Source organism: Aegilops tauschii, chromosome 6, assembly GCF_002575655.3.
Source record: "Aegilops tauschii subsp. strangulata cultivar AL8/78 chromosome 6, Aet v6.0, whole genome shotgun sequence".
NCBI lineage: Eukaryota > Viridiplantae > Streptophyta > Magnoliopsida > Poales > Poaceae > Aegilops > Aegilops tauschii.
This window is the reverse complement of record NC_053040.3, coordinates 295151356-295167618: the sequence shown is the minus strand read 5'-3', so window position 1 is coordinate 295167618 and position 16263 is coordinate 295151356.

The window sequence follows — 16263 nt, the reverse complement described above, 5'->3', positions numbered from 1 at the left end:
TACGACACGTGCGCGCCTCTACATCCACCAGTATATATGTACGTACACGTTCGCGACTAGAATGACAACGCTACGTACGCTTCGACCAGGTGGGTCCCGACTGCCAGGCACTTCCTTGCATGCGAAGATGTAGTTGGTGGGTCCCAGCAGTCAGGGGGCGAATCATTTTTTTTGCCCGGACGCACTTCCTTGCGTGCGAAGATGTAGCTGGTGGGTCCCAGCAGTCAGGGGGGCGAATCGTTTTTTTTGCCCGGACGCACTTCCTTGCGTGCGAAGATGTAGCTGGTGGGTCCCAGCAGTCCGGGGGAAATGTTTTTTCATGAAATATGGTGGCTCGTCTGGTGGGTCCCCACTGTCAAGTGGAGGAATCATTATTTTGCGCGTAATAAGGAGGCACTTCCTTGCTGCGGAGGTGGACCCAGCTGTCAGCCTCTCCACGTACAGTCCACGTCCGATGGAAGTCGTTCCTTGACCATGTTGACCACGCCGCGCCGAGAGCACCACGGCGGTGGACGACGGCGAGGACTAGGAAGGGGACGACTCGGAGCCGGGGAAGACGCAGCTGTAGATGCCCACGCGAAGAGGAGTACGAGCATTCACTGGTTCGGCTGCGGTGTGAGGCTGCTGTCACCGCAGAATAATAGGGGGTGTGGGTGAGTAGAGGGATGGCCTGGCCAGCGGTGGGAGTAGTAGGGGCGGTGAGGCCTCCGCGGCATCACAGCCGGCCACGGGAGGCAGGAGCACGCGGCACGACCGACGCTGGTTTGGGCGGCTGGAGCAAGAAGACCAGAGGTTGAAGAAGCACTACGGCCGTTGGATGAACATCGTACGGTAACAGGAGCTGGAATCGTTCATATTGACTAAGTTGACAAAGCCCTCCGTCCCCGTCAACTTGGTAGGCCCACAAGTCAGCCTCCCACTATGCTGGGTTCCAGCTGGCAGGGGGAGTATTCATTTTTTTTGTGCGTAATAAGGAGGTACTTCCTTGCGTGCGAAGATAGCTGGTGGGTCCGACATGTCAGCGGGGGGCACGTTATTTTCACGAAATACAGAGGCCCTTCCGGTGGGTCCCAGATGTCAGGTGGAGGAATCATTATTCTGCGCGTAATAAGGAGGCATTTCCTTGTGTGCGGCTGTGGACCCAGCTGTTAGCCTCTCGACGCACAGTCTACTTCCGATGGTGTCGTTCGTTGACCACGTTGACCACGCCGCGCCGAGCGCATCCAAGGTGGTGGACGACGGCGAGGCCCCGGACAGCAACGAGCCGGAGATGGGAAGACGCGGGAGTAGAGTCGCAGACGGAGAGGTGTACGAGGGTTAACTGGTTCTAGTGCGGTGTGGTTCGGCAGTCGGTGGAGAAGAACAGGAGGTGTGGAGGGGTGGAGGGATGGCCTGGCCAATGGTGGAGTAGCGCTTCATAGCGAAGCGTGCTAAGCAGAGTTGCTAGCAGCAGGAGGCGGGAGGTGGTCCCGGCGGCGCTGGAGGAAGAAGACGAGAGATTGAAGATGGATGCCGGTCGTTGGATGTAAATCCAACGGCTAACATGTCAGAATCATTTGTTGACTAAATTGACAATGACTTGCGTTGGCTTCGACCTATTGGCCCACATTTCAGCCTCCAAAAATGTGGCACGTATTCAACCCATTTTTTCAGAATTTACAGTCTTTTTTTTGCACGGTAGAATTTACAGTCAATTTGATATTTTTTTTGAATTACAGCCATTAGCTGGGCTGGGTGAACAAATAATGTAGCGTCCATGCGGCCCATTTATTTTATTTCCTAAAAAATTACAGGCCATTTGCACTTTCTCGAAATACATGATTTTGCTGGGCTGATTCTAATTATAATGTTGGGTTGGGTGCAGCAATGTTATCAAAAAATAAACAGGGGATGAGCATTTTGTTATAAATATATTTAAATAATAAGTGATTTATTATTACATTGGTCCTTAAATCTTACCAAGCTTTTGTACACAATCACCAGGATTTTCGTTGCCAAAAAAATCCAGTATTTTATTGTTAAGAAATTATTTTTATAAGTTAATAAGATGTGGGATATTGTTTTCTTACATTTGTAAGTATCTGTTAAATATATGATGACAATAACAATAATATATAATAACATATAAATAATTTAAATATATATAATATAGTTCGAAGGGAAACAAAAGTTGGACCAGGCATTCCTATTCTTATATAGAAAAATAGAACAGACCTCTGTGTTTTCTTCAAAAAAAATACATAAATTGGGCTGCTGATGTTTCAGGAAAAATAAAACCTCGGATGGGAGGTCCATAGGCCGGTCGATACATGACGGCCCTCCAAAAAATACGAACCGGCATGTCGTGGGCTGCGCATGTTAAAAAAGAAAGCCTAGACGGGGCAGCCCAAAACACAGCGGATACTTGCTGCCCCAATGATAATAAATGATACTACCCGCCAGCTCCACGGCTTCGTTGTGAATTTATATCCTACATTGAAGCACCTAAAAAATGTAAATATGTTGACAAACCCGTGGGCCCCAACGTCAGTATAGCATTAGGAGGAAGTTTTTTTCAATGAGGCACTTGCTTGCGTACGGCCATAGACCTGGTGGGTCCCGACTGTCCGCCTCTCCACGTACAGTCCTCTACAGATTCCCCTCGTTTGTTCACCATGTTCACAACGATAGACAGCGGCGCCGCGGCGAGCGCACAAAGGCGCAGGAGGTGATCGGACCACCCAAGGCAGTGCCTTATTTGTAACGAAAGTACTGAACTAGCCCAGTGGCCAAGTGACACTACCCGACAGCTGTTCCGCCTGAGTTCGATTCCACCTGATGCAGGGAAAATATCTCCAAATTTTTTTGCTCTGCCATTATTGACATGTGGGTCCCCATTGTCATCTACACACACCACGTCCAACACTTGCCAAAACTTCGTCCCTCGTTTTCTCTGTGTTTCGCACACTCGACATTGTGTGGGCATTTTGACTGTGCATCATATGAAGATGTGCTATGCATGAATGTTGATCAACATGATGTTAACTGGCTGGTAGTTCCATTTTCGACCATGAATAAAACTTCCAACATGATGTTAACCCTGTTTGAAAAGGCCGTGTTAATATAAATGCTCTGCCTATGAAAGTTGCAGTTTCTTATCTGAAACTGAACTTGCAGTTTCTTATCTGAAACTGAAACTTGCAGTTTCTTCTCTGAGAATCACATTGTCTGCACTTTTATACTCCTATGAAACTACATTTTTTTAAGTGCTAAAAATAGATCTCTAGAATTCATAAAATACTTCAGATGCTCAATACTGCAAATCTGAAATTCAAAAGACATTCATATCTGAAAGTACTCTCAAAATACACAACACAAAACACAATTCACAACCTGCAAATACTGACAACCCTAAGCTCCTCCTGACAATTCACAACCTGCCCGACTATTGGGTTGGGGGGGCAGCCCCCTCCTATTCCTCGGCGGTAGACAGCCGCCCCGTGAGACGATGTGAACGGCGAGGGAGACGATGGCGGGGAAGCGTCGTCGGGCCAACTGCTTTTCTCCTATTGCAGTTGGGTTCGGTCGACGAAGACTCCACCGGCTCGCTGTGGCAGGACACCCTCACAAACGGCACCATGTAGATGCTCGATCCTTCAATCTCTGGTGGATGCTCCATCTGGGATCGATACTCCCACCACCGCTCCCTCACGATCGGATTTGGTGAATCTGTTTGCTCCATGGCCCAGAGGAGCAGCTCTATGTACTCCGGCGCGACTCCCTCCGGGAGTATCGCCGCCTTTTCGCTCTGTTGCAGATATTTGGCCATGGATGTCGCCGACGCCGCTAGTTGGTCCTTGTTGTCAAACCAAGACTGTATCTCCAACATCCTAGCTAGCTTCACAGGGTCGCCATCTGCGATCCTCACGTATCGGTTGTACTCCTCCATCGATCTACTTCTCCACAGCACCTTCACTCGCCGGCGGTGGTTTTTGAATGGAAGAGGAGAGGAGCAGCGCTAGTTTTGGATTAGAACGGGAGAGGAGCGACGCTGGTTTTTGACTGGAACAGGAGAGGAGGGGCGGTGGTTTTGAAATGGAAGAGGAGAGGAGCGGCGCTGCATTTAGATTGGAACAGGAGAGGAGCGGCGGTGGTTTAAGAGGAGAAGAGCGGAAGAGCGGCGCTGGTCTTGGAAGTATTTTTTTGTTGTTTTGCGTATTTTGGGTCAAAGTTTGACCACGTACTGTATTACAAGCAAAATGTGAATGCATGTCACCAAAAATTGTATCGTTTGGTTCGTATCTGAATGTACTTTCAAATTATATTATTTTTGCAACGTATAACATATATTTTATGTGTGAAAATCATGGTCAATTATGACCCAGAACAAAAGGGAGACTAGTTAATGTGGGGTCGCTTTCTTAATTGAAGGGTAAATTGATTTTGATTTTGATCCAGTCACAACGCGCCAGCCCTCTCGTCCAATCCTAAATCGCTGCCGCACGCTCCTCTCCCTCTTCTCCATTGCAAAACCACCTCCTCTCCTCTCCTCTCCATCATCTCCATTCCAAAACCACCGTCTCGCCTCTCCCTCTTCTGATCTTCTCCATTGCAAAACCACCTCCTCTCCTCTCCATCATCTCCATTCCAAAACCACCGTCTCGCCTCTCCCTCTTCCGATCTTCTCCATTGCAAAACCACCTCCTCTCCTCTCCATCATATCCATTCCAAAACCACCGTCTCGCCTCTCCCTCTTCTCTATTGCAAGACCATCGTCTCTCCTCCCATCTTCCAAAGCTAGCACCGGACCACTCAGAAGGACATCTATGGAGAGGATGCAGCAGCGAATCAGGCAGATCGCCGGCGGCGACCAGGCAAAGTTAGCCAGGTTGAAGGAGATCCTTAGTTGGTTTGACAATGAGTGGGAGATTTCGAGGACGGTGCGGGCCATGTGGCAATGTATGCAAAGAGCGAGACGACGACGATGAGGGCGGCGATGTACATGTACTCCTCGGCGGCAGTCACGCCGCAGTCCTCCGAGTTCATCGAGTATCTCCTCCGGGCGATGGAGCAGACAGATTCGCCCGAGGCGACAGTCAGGCGGAGGTGGTGGGCGTACAGGTCGAAGGTCGAGCACCCAGAGGATAACGAATCGATCGAGTATGGTGTGCCGTTCGTGAGGGTGCAGAGCCAGCCGGAGCCACAGGAGTATTCGTTCTCCCACCGCAAGAGGAGGCCGGATGGCGCGACGTCGCTTCCCCGCCGTTCTCCACGGTTCCCTCGACGCTTGCCTCGTTTCAACGGCGGCAGTAGGGTTTAAGGTAAGCTTCGCACTAACCTAATCTTCCACCTGCTCATGCTTACAATCAGTGTGAGAGCTAATGAAAATCATGCTTACAATCAGTCTCCGAGTACTACACCAATCACCCTAAAATAGCTCTGGACCTTTGGGTCAAAGTTGTGACACAGTGTACAAATAAAGAAAAATAGATTGGTGCTTCTTTCAGAAAAGAGTACTCCCTAGAAAACTGCCAATATAAGCTACTAGTATTTGGTTAGATGATTTGCTGCCGAGAAAGATCCGTCCACAGAGAGCGCCACACATCCCACTAGTGGTGGTGGATGCCAATGCGTGCATGCAGCATGGTTGGTGTCGGTAATTTTTACTTGTCACACCTCGCACTCTGCATATATGCCGGTTCCATACGTACATTTGTGCAGTTCCACCAAAATGCAGCTGAATAACCCTGTTTGCATAGATAATGAAAAAGCGTGATTACATTATAGTGGCACTAGTTGATGAAACACACAAAATAAATAGAAGAAAATATTGCGATAGTATCATAGTATGCCATGCTGCAAGGGCGAGATGGGCCCTGCGACGCCTCATACTGGACATCGTCCCAAGTCTCCCAGATACACCTTCTACCAGTGATGAACATCAGTGTACAGCGGTAGTACAAGGAGGCGCCTTGAGACATTCAAATCTCTATTTTTGTACATATCAACTAAAATTAAGCACCCCAGTTTGCAGAAACGCTTAAACATTAACAATGGGACTAGTTGATGAAACATATATTAACAAAGAGAAGCACTTTCTTTATCTACATTGGAAATGAAATGATAGAGATGACACTCGCTCTATTTTAACTGTATTATTACTTCATTTTATTAGTGACAGTAGGTTCGAGCAGGTGGCAAACGAGGTGTACCGTGCGTCGCAAGGATGGAGGCCGGGGGTGCTTAGACTGGGATGCTGAAGCTGGCTCTTTCAGTCACCAACATGGATGATTCAATTCATGGGACCTTTTGGTGGAGTTCACCTGAAATGAAGCAATGTCCCGTGAGCTAGCAGCTTCTTCTTCAATTTTTTTTAAGAAAAGGGCTCCAGCCCCGGTTCCATTTCCATCAGAAAACGAAACCCACAGAGCTTCTTCTTCATTAGTTGCAATAAAATTGAGCAACATCAAGGTTGGTTGTGAAGCTCCTGGAATGCTCAACTATAATTTGGATATCATTTGTGCAGTTCAACTAAGATCGAGCGTGAAATGTATATCTCTGTTTGCACAAAAAAGGTGGAAAGGAGGGTGACTAACAAGTGACGAAACATGCATCAAATGAAAAGAAGCATGTTCCTTATCTGAATGGCAATCCTAGAAGGACAGTAGCAATTTCTAAAGCATATTGCTAGATATTAGTGTGGGCATTAGGATTAACTATGACAACCGTTAAATACGACATTACTTTGGGCACGGGAGAGTAGGCGGACCAGGACAGTTGCATTTCTAACGAAAAGAACCAACTTATCTTAATGGGAAATTTTAGCAGGACATGTAAAGAAGTGCCATTGATTCATATTACTGGAGGCATTACATTGAAAACAACATTGGTTTAACGTGTCCTTACTTTTAACAGTGCGACTGCTACATTTTACCAGTGGCATTACATAAGAGTGGCTCGGGGCAACAAACATCAGAACAAGATATCTGGGTTGGTCCCATTTTTGTTTGGTATAGCCACCATATACTGTGTGAGGCTAGCAAATCTAGTGCTGGACTTACTCTGTTGACTTGTCCCCCAGTCCCCACTTTCTTTCCTTTTTCAACCAATATATCGGGTTTATATTGAGTTTGTACCGCGTTTCCCTTTATTTCCCTATTAGACCTAGAGACCAGTTGGATAGCCAGTCTCTGCTACTTTTCGCCCCCATTATTTCCTCTTTCGACCAAGTCCTAGATTCAGGTAACAAATCCTCCCCCACCCCCACCCCCTTTCTTCCTTGTTTGAACCAAGTAGTACTAGATTCGAGTGCATGAACTAGTTTTACCTCTTAAACATAAAAAAATTAGGTGGTTTTCGAACAGCCGATCAATCCTATCTACGAGGGGGCCTGAGAAATAGTAAAAGATACAAATGCAGCGACCTCAGGAGCTCGAGAAGTAGAGCAAGGCCGGTGTCAAAGGAAGTTATACCTGATGGTCGCCGAGATGTCGCTAGGTGGGCGGCAGGAGGCCGGATCTGCCCACACTACGGCAGCGAGGAAGAAGGAGTCGGAGGCCCTCCCTCGCCAGCGGTGCTTGGGAGAGAACGACAAGGCAGGCTGATCGGGATGCGCCCAGCAGTGGGTAAGAGCCGTCGCGAAGGACGACCACGTGAACGTTGCACCTTCTCACCTTCCCCGGCGGAGAGGATCCAGCTGGATCTATGACCAGCGGTGAGCAGAGAGAGAGAGAGAGTGTGGCCACCGCTGTCGTGTTTAGATCTGGAGAGGCCGAGACAGTGTGAAGAGAGCAACACTAGCAAGCAAGCGCGGAGGCTCCTGCCTATATAGTGGAGTTGTACTAGTTTTCTTTTGTCTACCGGAGCCGGCTTGACCTCGTCAATGACTGTCGAGAAGTCTTCATGCACGTGGCTCGGAGGCGCAGTTGTCGTCATTTTGATCTGAAGCGCCGGATTATAACATATAACACGAAAAAATGCCACATGACAAGAAATCATAACCTCACTGCCCAAAGGAGACAACATGAATCCCGACGGACAAAGTAGACGAGGAACAAAGCTCAAATTAAAGATAAACTCGTAGAAAAGGGGTCCGTTGATAGATGTCCTAATTAACATAGCCGGCTTGACCTAGATGGCATCCGAGTAGTCACTGTTCGTGCATGTGCCCCCAATGACTAGCCCAACTCAGTTGTCGCTGTTTAACCCTCGCAGTGATCCGAAGCACATGACACCTAATTTTGCGAGATGACAAGAAACCTTTTTTTAGATTTCTCACCACAACTACAGCCATGTACAACACAGCCTGCATGATATGTACACGATAGCCATTCCAGGCGTGTCTGCTGGAGTCTGGTCACATGCATGGACGAACTGATCTTCCGTGTCTTGCAGGGATCGTCTAGGCACCAATGTAGTACAACACTTCTCTAGTACTATCGCTCGTCTCCCTCTTCTATTAAGTCACCCGACTTGCGGGGCCGGGGAGTGTGCCTATGGTCGGTTCTCAATTTCCGTCCCACATGTGTGTGCAAACGCAATATGACGCGCGTTCCATTCGGAGAGCAGCGTGCCAGACCGACCGACCGTCTGGGGTGCGACGCGAACGCGACCGGCGTGCTGTATACTCCGTACATGTGTACCGCCATTTTCTAGACGCTTTGCTCCATGGCGCGAGCGCAATCCATGGGTACAAAATTAGTATACTATATACTATTTAAAAGTCGAGGGCGGGGCTTTTCCTCCGCGGTAGGCGACGGGGCAGTTCCGCCTAGTCGGTTCGACAGAGACGCGAGAAGACGAGGGAGTAGGCTGCTGCAAACGTAGGGCTGTGAGATTTGACAGCGAGTTACTGCTGGACAGGTGGGGCCCCGTGATTTGACTTGCCATTATCATTTTAACTGCGGCGCTACGACCGTCGTGAGTCTCCCGACTCCTGACCACCTCCATACAGGTGCATCTCCCAATGCTCCACCATGTAGTAGAGGCTAGCTCTTGCATGAGAGCCCACTTCTCCACTTTTTCCTTGCCTCTCTTTCCTCCACATATGCAAAAATGCCATGTAAAGCGCACTATTGTACTTACTTTTACTTGCTCCTACATGTGCTTAAGCTTGCCACATAGGCATAAAGTCTGATGTGGCAAGTTAATCAAGAAGAGAGAGACTAGTTTGGTGACCCAAGGAAGAAACGGTGCTAAGCGCGTGTACCTAGGTGAAAAGACAATTTTGAGTCTATGGCTAATTAAATGAAGCAAACTTAGCAACACCATTTCATTGGAAGAGGTCACTCCTTGGCAAATGCAATAAATACTAGTACTCCATGTGTCCCATAATATAAGAACGTTTTTGTCACTACACTAGTGTCAAAAACGTTCTTATATTATGGGACGGAGGGAGTACGAAGAAAGAGATAGAGAGGAGTAAAAAAACACTTATAGCCAACCTTATAGCCAACCTTGTTGTAGTATGAGTGACTAAGTGATGACTATGTATGACATGCCAACATCAGATAGCCTAACGCACCGTGTTAAATCTCCAAGGGCGCGACCGCGCGAGCGACGCGACGGTCGTGGTAGGCGCGACCATGATACGGGCTGTTGGCAGCCCTTGGATCTGAGATCAAACGGTCGCATGCTAAGTTGCTGAAAATTTGCAGAATAACCCTCCAGGATAGGATATTCACCCATAGGTCTAGAATCACGCCATGCAACCGTTCGATCGCAGATCCAAGGGCTCTCGTAAGCCCGTATCATGGGAGAATAGAAAGCCACTACCCTGCCGTTCGCACGCTGGCAGTTCGCTCCTACTCGTCCCCGCACGTCCTTCAATACTACGGCGGTTCGCTCCTAGTCGTCTCGTCCATTCACATTAAGGCAGTTCCACTAATCCTAACCCTCCTCCCAAATCCATGGCGTCCCAAATCTCCACGATCGGCGGTGAGTACAAGGTTAGAACCATCACCGGCGATGAGTTCGACGTCATCTACACCCGTTCTTCCACGATGGTGAAAGGATGCCTTTCTCGCTTCAGACGCATGTTCGATGACTCAGATGATGAGTGGATCACTGGGCTAGATGTTGAGTACACCACAGTCCTCGGACGAGAGAAGGATCTAAAGGACGAAGAGAGGAAGAAGCCCGCCGTGGTCCAGGTTTGCGTGCATGACTTATGCTTGGTCTACCACATATGCCATGCCGACGTTGAGTGCCAGGATTTGAAGGAGTTCCTCGAGAGCAACCTAGTCAAATTCGTTACTGTAGACTTTGGTAACGACAAAGAAGTCCTGCGTCGGATAGGCCTCGTTGTAGGCAACACCTTCGACCTCCAGAAGAATCGGCTGGTGTCCTCTCGTCAGCCTTCAATGCTGACCCTGGCAGGAGCCATGGTTCATCCTTCGTACGGTAAACTGGAGAAACCTCCATACACGTTTCATCGTCATGCATGGCAGCGGAATGTACTAGATATAGACCACATCCACTACGCTGCAATGGATGGCTACCTTTGCTTCAATATCTACAAGGGTTGGATGAAGAGCAACAGCCAAGTGTGCGGTTCAAGCAAAGAAGTATCGGCCAAGAGGAAGAGGGACAAGGACGAAGTCGAGGACGTGGACGAGGACTCAGAGTAAGGTGGCAGTATCATTGCTCATGGTGGTTCTAATGCAGTGTCTACCGGAATAGTTGCAAAGTTTAATTTCAGGTGTGCTTAATTTAATTTGAGGGGTGTGTTGTGCTGAGCCCCCAGCAGAACTATGTTATGTTTCTTCTCGTTACTTTAACTCTTCAGTACGTACATACTAGTATTTCTTACATTTCATCTTTTAGTTGGTATAGTACTACCACTCGTTTCTTCACATTATATACGTACAATATATATGGCCAACATCATATAGCCAGCAGTTTAGTTGTCAAAGAATTTCAGGGTGCTTAGTTTTGTCAAAGAATTCCAGGATGCTTAGAGGGTGCTTGGATCCAAGGGACTTATTTTAGTCTGACTAAAAATAGTCTCTTTAAGAGGCTAAAGTTCCAAGCACCCCTGACTAAAGAGGGGCTAAAACTAGTCTTGAGACTAAATTTTTTTAGTCAGGGGTACCCCTACTAAAATGTGGATTAGTCCTCTCTCTGCGCATTTAACTCCTCTCCTTTAACACAGGCGAGTTCTGGATTGGAGGGTTTGGAGGATAATAAATGCTCATTAACTTGATTTTTAGTATTTTTAGTATTTGGATCCAAGCATGGGTGAGGCTAGCATGTTTTAGTCCCACTACTTTTAGTCATGGGACTAAAACGTATCCAAGCACCCTCTTAGTTTTATTTGACGGGTGGGTTGTGCTGGACACCATTATTGTGACTAGCCTTTTTAATAGTACTATATGCATAATTTGGCGACGAGCGCTCTCTATATGTACCACCTTTTTTTAATTTCAAGTCTTGCTCCATGGCGCAATACATCGATACTACTTCTGTACAAAAGTATACATTTTTTAAAAGGCTAGAGGGCGGGGCAGTCTAGCTTGGTCGGTTTCATGAGAGGCGAGGGCCTTTGTGATTTGACGGCTCATTACTGCTGGAAGGCGGGGCCTTGTGATTTGACTGCTCGTATAAATGCGCCGATGACCTGATCGAGGAGGAGCAAAGAACCGTGCGGTATACTCAAGTTTTCCACTGGAGTAGTACTGCGACGGAGGAGCACGAAACACGGCAGCCCAGTGCCATATGGCGATAAAAAATGATCTAATTTGCTAGTCATCTCATTGTTAGCATTGTTCTATTCATTCCCTCAAAAAAACATTGTTCTATTCATGCCTCGCAGAGAACGTGACACGTGCGGCGAAACACCCGAAGCAAGAGATGAAACACAGGAGCAAAAGAAGAAGGAAGATTATCACCCCAAATGATCTAATTCGCTGCGGAGTCATAACTGCTTCTTCATCGCCTCCACGACCTCCATCTCCTTGCGCGTCTCCTCCGCCATCTTCTTCATTCTGTCCATGACGCGGGATTTCTCGACGCGAGCCTTCATCATCTGTTCCACGGCCGCATTACGTACCTTGACAGCAGCCGGGTGCTCGATGCGGAGCTTCGCCAACTCCTCCTTCTGTTCCATGATGAGGGCCTGCAGCATCTTCATCGAGGAACTACTATTCTCATGCAGCTTCTTCCAGCCGATGTTCTTCTCCTTCAACAGGTCGATCTCATGGCAGAGCTTCGCCTTGTCCTCCTGAAGTCGCAGGATTTCGCCGGTCGCCTTCTTCTCCGAGGCAATGCCCTTCTTCAGCAGCATCACCAAGCCGGCGGTCAACTCCCCCTGCCGATTGAGCTCAGCGGGCATGTCGTCGAGGCTCTCCTTCAGCAACTCCATCAAACCTTGGATGAACTCCTTCTGCTTATTGAGCTGATCGGGCATGCCGTCGAGGGATAACGACTCCAGCTCCGCCGGCTCGGCATGTTCGCCTCCACGGCTAGGGCGCTCTTGGGAGCCATCGCCTGCCCGTGAGGGATCTTTCGAGGTCTTTGCGTGGCGGCGAGCCCTCTTTTTTTTCCGCAGCCTTGGTTGCCTCTCCCTTGTTATGAGTAGTTCTCGACCTAGAGCTCTGCTCACCGGCCATGGCAACGACGGACGAAGAAGAAGCACTTATGAGGAGGAAAGGTAGAGTAATTTTCGGTTAGGTAGTTCCCCTTTTTATAACCTAAGTACTAGCACTAGTACCAATACCTGCATAGTGGGAACACGTTCAGGTTTGGTACGTACTAGTAGGTGTGAGCAGGCTTTCGAATGTGATGGGAACAAAGTAAAGATTAATTGAAGGTTTTGGTTTCGAGGTCCGAAACGGCTCCCGATGAGTTTAGCGGAACATAAATTTCAAGTACTACACTGCTCAAATGCATTAATATTATGTTACTGTCAAAAATTGGCACAAAATCCGAAGGAGACCAATGGAAGTACTACTAGCAACCCACGATTTAACTACTCGCATGCGCGCAGTGGAGTAATAATGTCTTTCTTCCGCCCTCATGTCCACTCAATTTGCATGCGCTGTATTAATTGACCATCAATGAAGTGAACGACTTTACACGCGTCAAATTATCACATGGGGTGGATCTTGGTACAAAATTGCGTCCGCCCGTGTACCCGCGTGTGCGTGCGAGGGAATGAGTGCGTGCGTGGCGTGGGTGCACATCTTCGCTTCGTGCATGTACCGCCAGTATGGCTCAGGGAGGACGAGTACATTCTTCTGGAACCAGCAGCACGTCACTGTGATCAATCCACGCAAGGAGGTCGCGACAACGCCTCCACATGTGCCATGTGGCTTCATGAACTGTAAGAGAGACACTGTGTAGCGTGCCATTGGTATTCTAATTTACGTATTTTGCACATACTCGAAGTACTAGTAAGGTACACGTGCATTGCACGCATCAGATTTTGCAACCAAATTATGAATAAATACCACACTATTGCATGTAAGCTCTGAGTCATATATGCCTGATGTAGCCCTTCGTTTAATTCTTATAGTTCATCTCATTCAAAATCAATTAGTTTTTATAAAAAAGCTAAGAACGTGGGAATAGGGAAAACATGGGATTATAGTGGAATGTCATCTTGAATCCTACAGGATTGTACGAGTGTTTGATTGTGCATAGAAAAAACGCAGAATTCTTTCAAAGAGGTTTGAGTGGATGGGATGTTTCCTATGAAATCTAGTGCAAATGAATCATATGGAAAAATTCCTATGGTTTACAATCCTACGAATCAAACAACCAAGATAGGAAAAATTCCTAATGATTAGAATCCTCCAAAATTCCTTTGAGAATCCTTTGAATCAAAGAAGCCCTTAATCTATTTTATGATTCATGGAATTGTGCGTTGTAAAGCATAAAGTAAAAACAAATAATGGCAATTCAACTAGAAAAAAAGTTTGGGCAGTTATGATACGGAAGATTCTAGAACAAAAGAGAACCACTGTTGTTTTGAGGTTTGTGCATTATGCTTAAGTTCAACCATGGAGTCTGGTAGATTGTACATGTGGCAAAATCCGGTGGGGGGCTAGAAGATGGTGCGAGAGGCCGAGTGGAGGGAGACTATGAAGGAATGCACAAGTGCGAGATCGATATTAAGAGAGAGGGGGCGAACACGTGCGCTGTTGCGCGCAGTGGCGGAGCCATGAAAAATAAATGAGCTAGGGGGCCAAGCATTGCTAATCCTTTATGAGGAGGGTCAGTTCATGAACTTAAACCATTTTTAGCAGCAATTGTCTAATGATCACATTCATATTAGCCTCGATATATAGTGATGTTAAGGGGGAGGGGGGCAGGGCCCTTACTGCCCCCTGTCTTCGCCATTGTGCACGCATCTGAGAGATGAAGCGGAAGGCATGAATGATGAGAGGGGGACGTTGGATATATAATTAATGTGGGTGTATTAGCTATATATGTTAATCCTATATAGAGAGGTATAGATTGATCGATGTGGATGTGGGAAAGAGGGTGAGACCTCACTGGATATATCGATTGATCGGTTTGTGTGGAAAACTATGAAAGACCTAGCTATATACACACATACATAGAGGAACATCGATCGTTGCGCATGCACACGTGAGAGATAAAGAATGACCGATATGATGGAGAGGGGGATGTGTGTGGGTGTGTGCCTTCATGGGAGACCGACCTGAAGAAAAAGATTGCATGCGTGCGATGGATAATGCCGACTGGTAGTGTGTGTGCATGCATGCACGAGAGAAAGTTAGTGGTACAATTATAAAGAGAAGACTACTGTGTGGGTGTAAAAGAATAGGTGAGGTCATAATCAATGTAAAGTTGAATTCAAATATTTGAATAAGAGATCCTGATGTTTGAAACCCATGCATGCATGAATATAACGGAGATCTGCGCGGTGTGGTTTGGAAACGAGCATGTTGTAATGTATGCACATTGAACAAGGTCAGACTGATTTGAATTTGAGATACCGATGGCAGACATCATTTGGCCACGTCGCATCCGTGCATGGACACACTATTCTAATTGGAGATGATGGGCGGCTTTCGCATCACATATCTATATCTATACCCCTATATATATATATTATATTTTATATTTTTTTATATTGTGTGCAGGTAACTTTAACTTTGAAAGATGGTCGTTGGATGAGGCGAATCCGATGGTCCAAAGATGGCAAATTTGAGCACTACTGGCCGTTGGATATCATCTAGATTCCGCCAGATTTCGCCACATGTATAATCTAGAAGACTCCATGGTTGAACTTAAGCATAATGCACAAACATCAAAACACAAGCACTTCTTATTTGTTCTAGAATCTTCCGTATCAGAATTGCCCAAATGTTTTTCTACACGATTTGCCATTATTTGTTTTTACTTTATGTCTTACGACGCACAATTCCATGAATCTTAAAATAGATTAGCTTTCTTATAAAAACTAGATGATTTTGAATGAAATGAACTATAAGAATTAAACGAACATCTACATCATGCATATATGACTCAAAGCTTGCATGCTATAATGTGGTATTTATTCATAATTTGGTTGCCAAATCTCATGCGTGCAATGCACGTGTACCTTACACTAATCTAAATGGTGTTTGTGTGTTTGTTGTGCGTGTTGAGGTGCAAATTGTCTTTTTTGGGTACACGTTAAGCTAGTTCTTCCGAAATTTCAAGCCGCGCCTTGTTATGCCGAAAATTCAAGCTAGCGTCTCTGTCTATCGTGCTGCGAAACTCCCGCCTCTTCAACCCACGCCTTGTTAGCCCGAAATATTTAAGATATATCTTTGTCTCGATGTGCTCCGACAACTCCCTCCATCTCAACCCGCGCCTTGCTATTCCGAAATTACAACGCGCGCGAAAACTCCCACCTCCTGTGAAATCCCGACACGCGAAATGCATGTGGTACCCCTGAACCGAAAGAACTGCCTCAAATCGGTGGGGGTACTTTCGTAACTTACCCCACATTTCGGACAAGCGCATCTCTAAGCCATGGTTCCCCACTGCCATCCCATCCGCCCACCCATTCGTACACCGAGGCCGCGAAAACCTGCGACGAAACCCCACACCCTGCTCCGGCCGCCACCCAGCCGGAGCCTCTTCCCCGACGACGTCGTCCACAGCAACACCTCGACGTCCCTCATCCACCATACCGGATGAGGATCCGTTGTCGATCTCATCGTCCCGCCGGTTCAGCCACCCCGCCCTCCACCTCCAAGGAGCTGCCCCGACGTTCCCCTCGTCTTTCGCGCCACCTCCATTCCCACACCGTCGTCTTCACCTGCACCA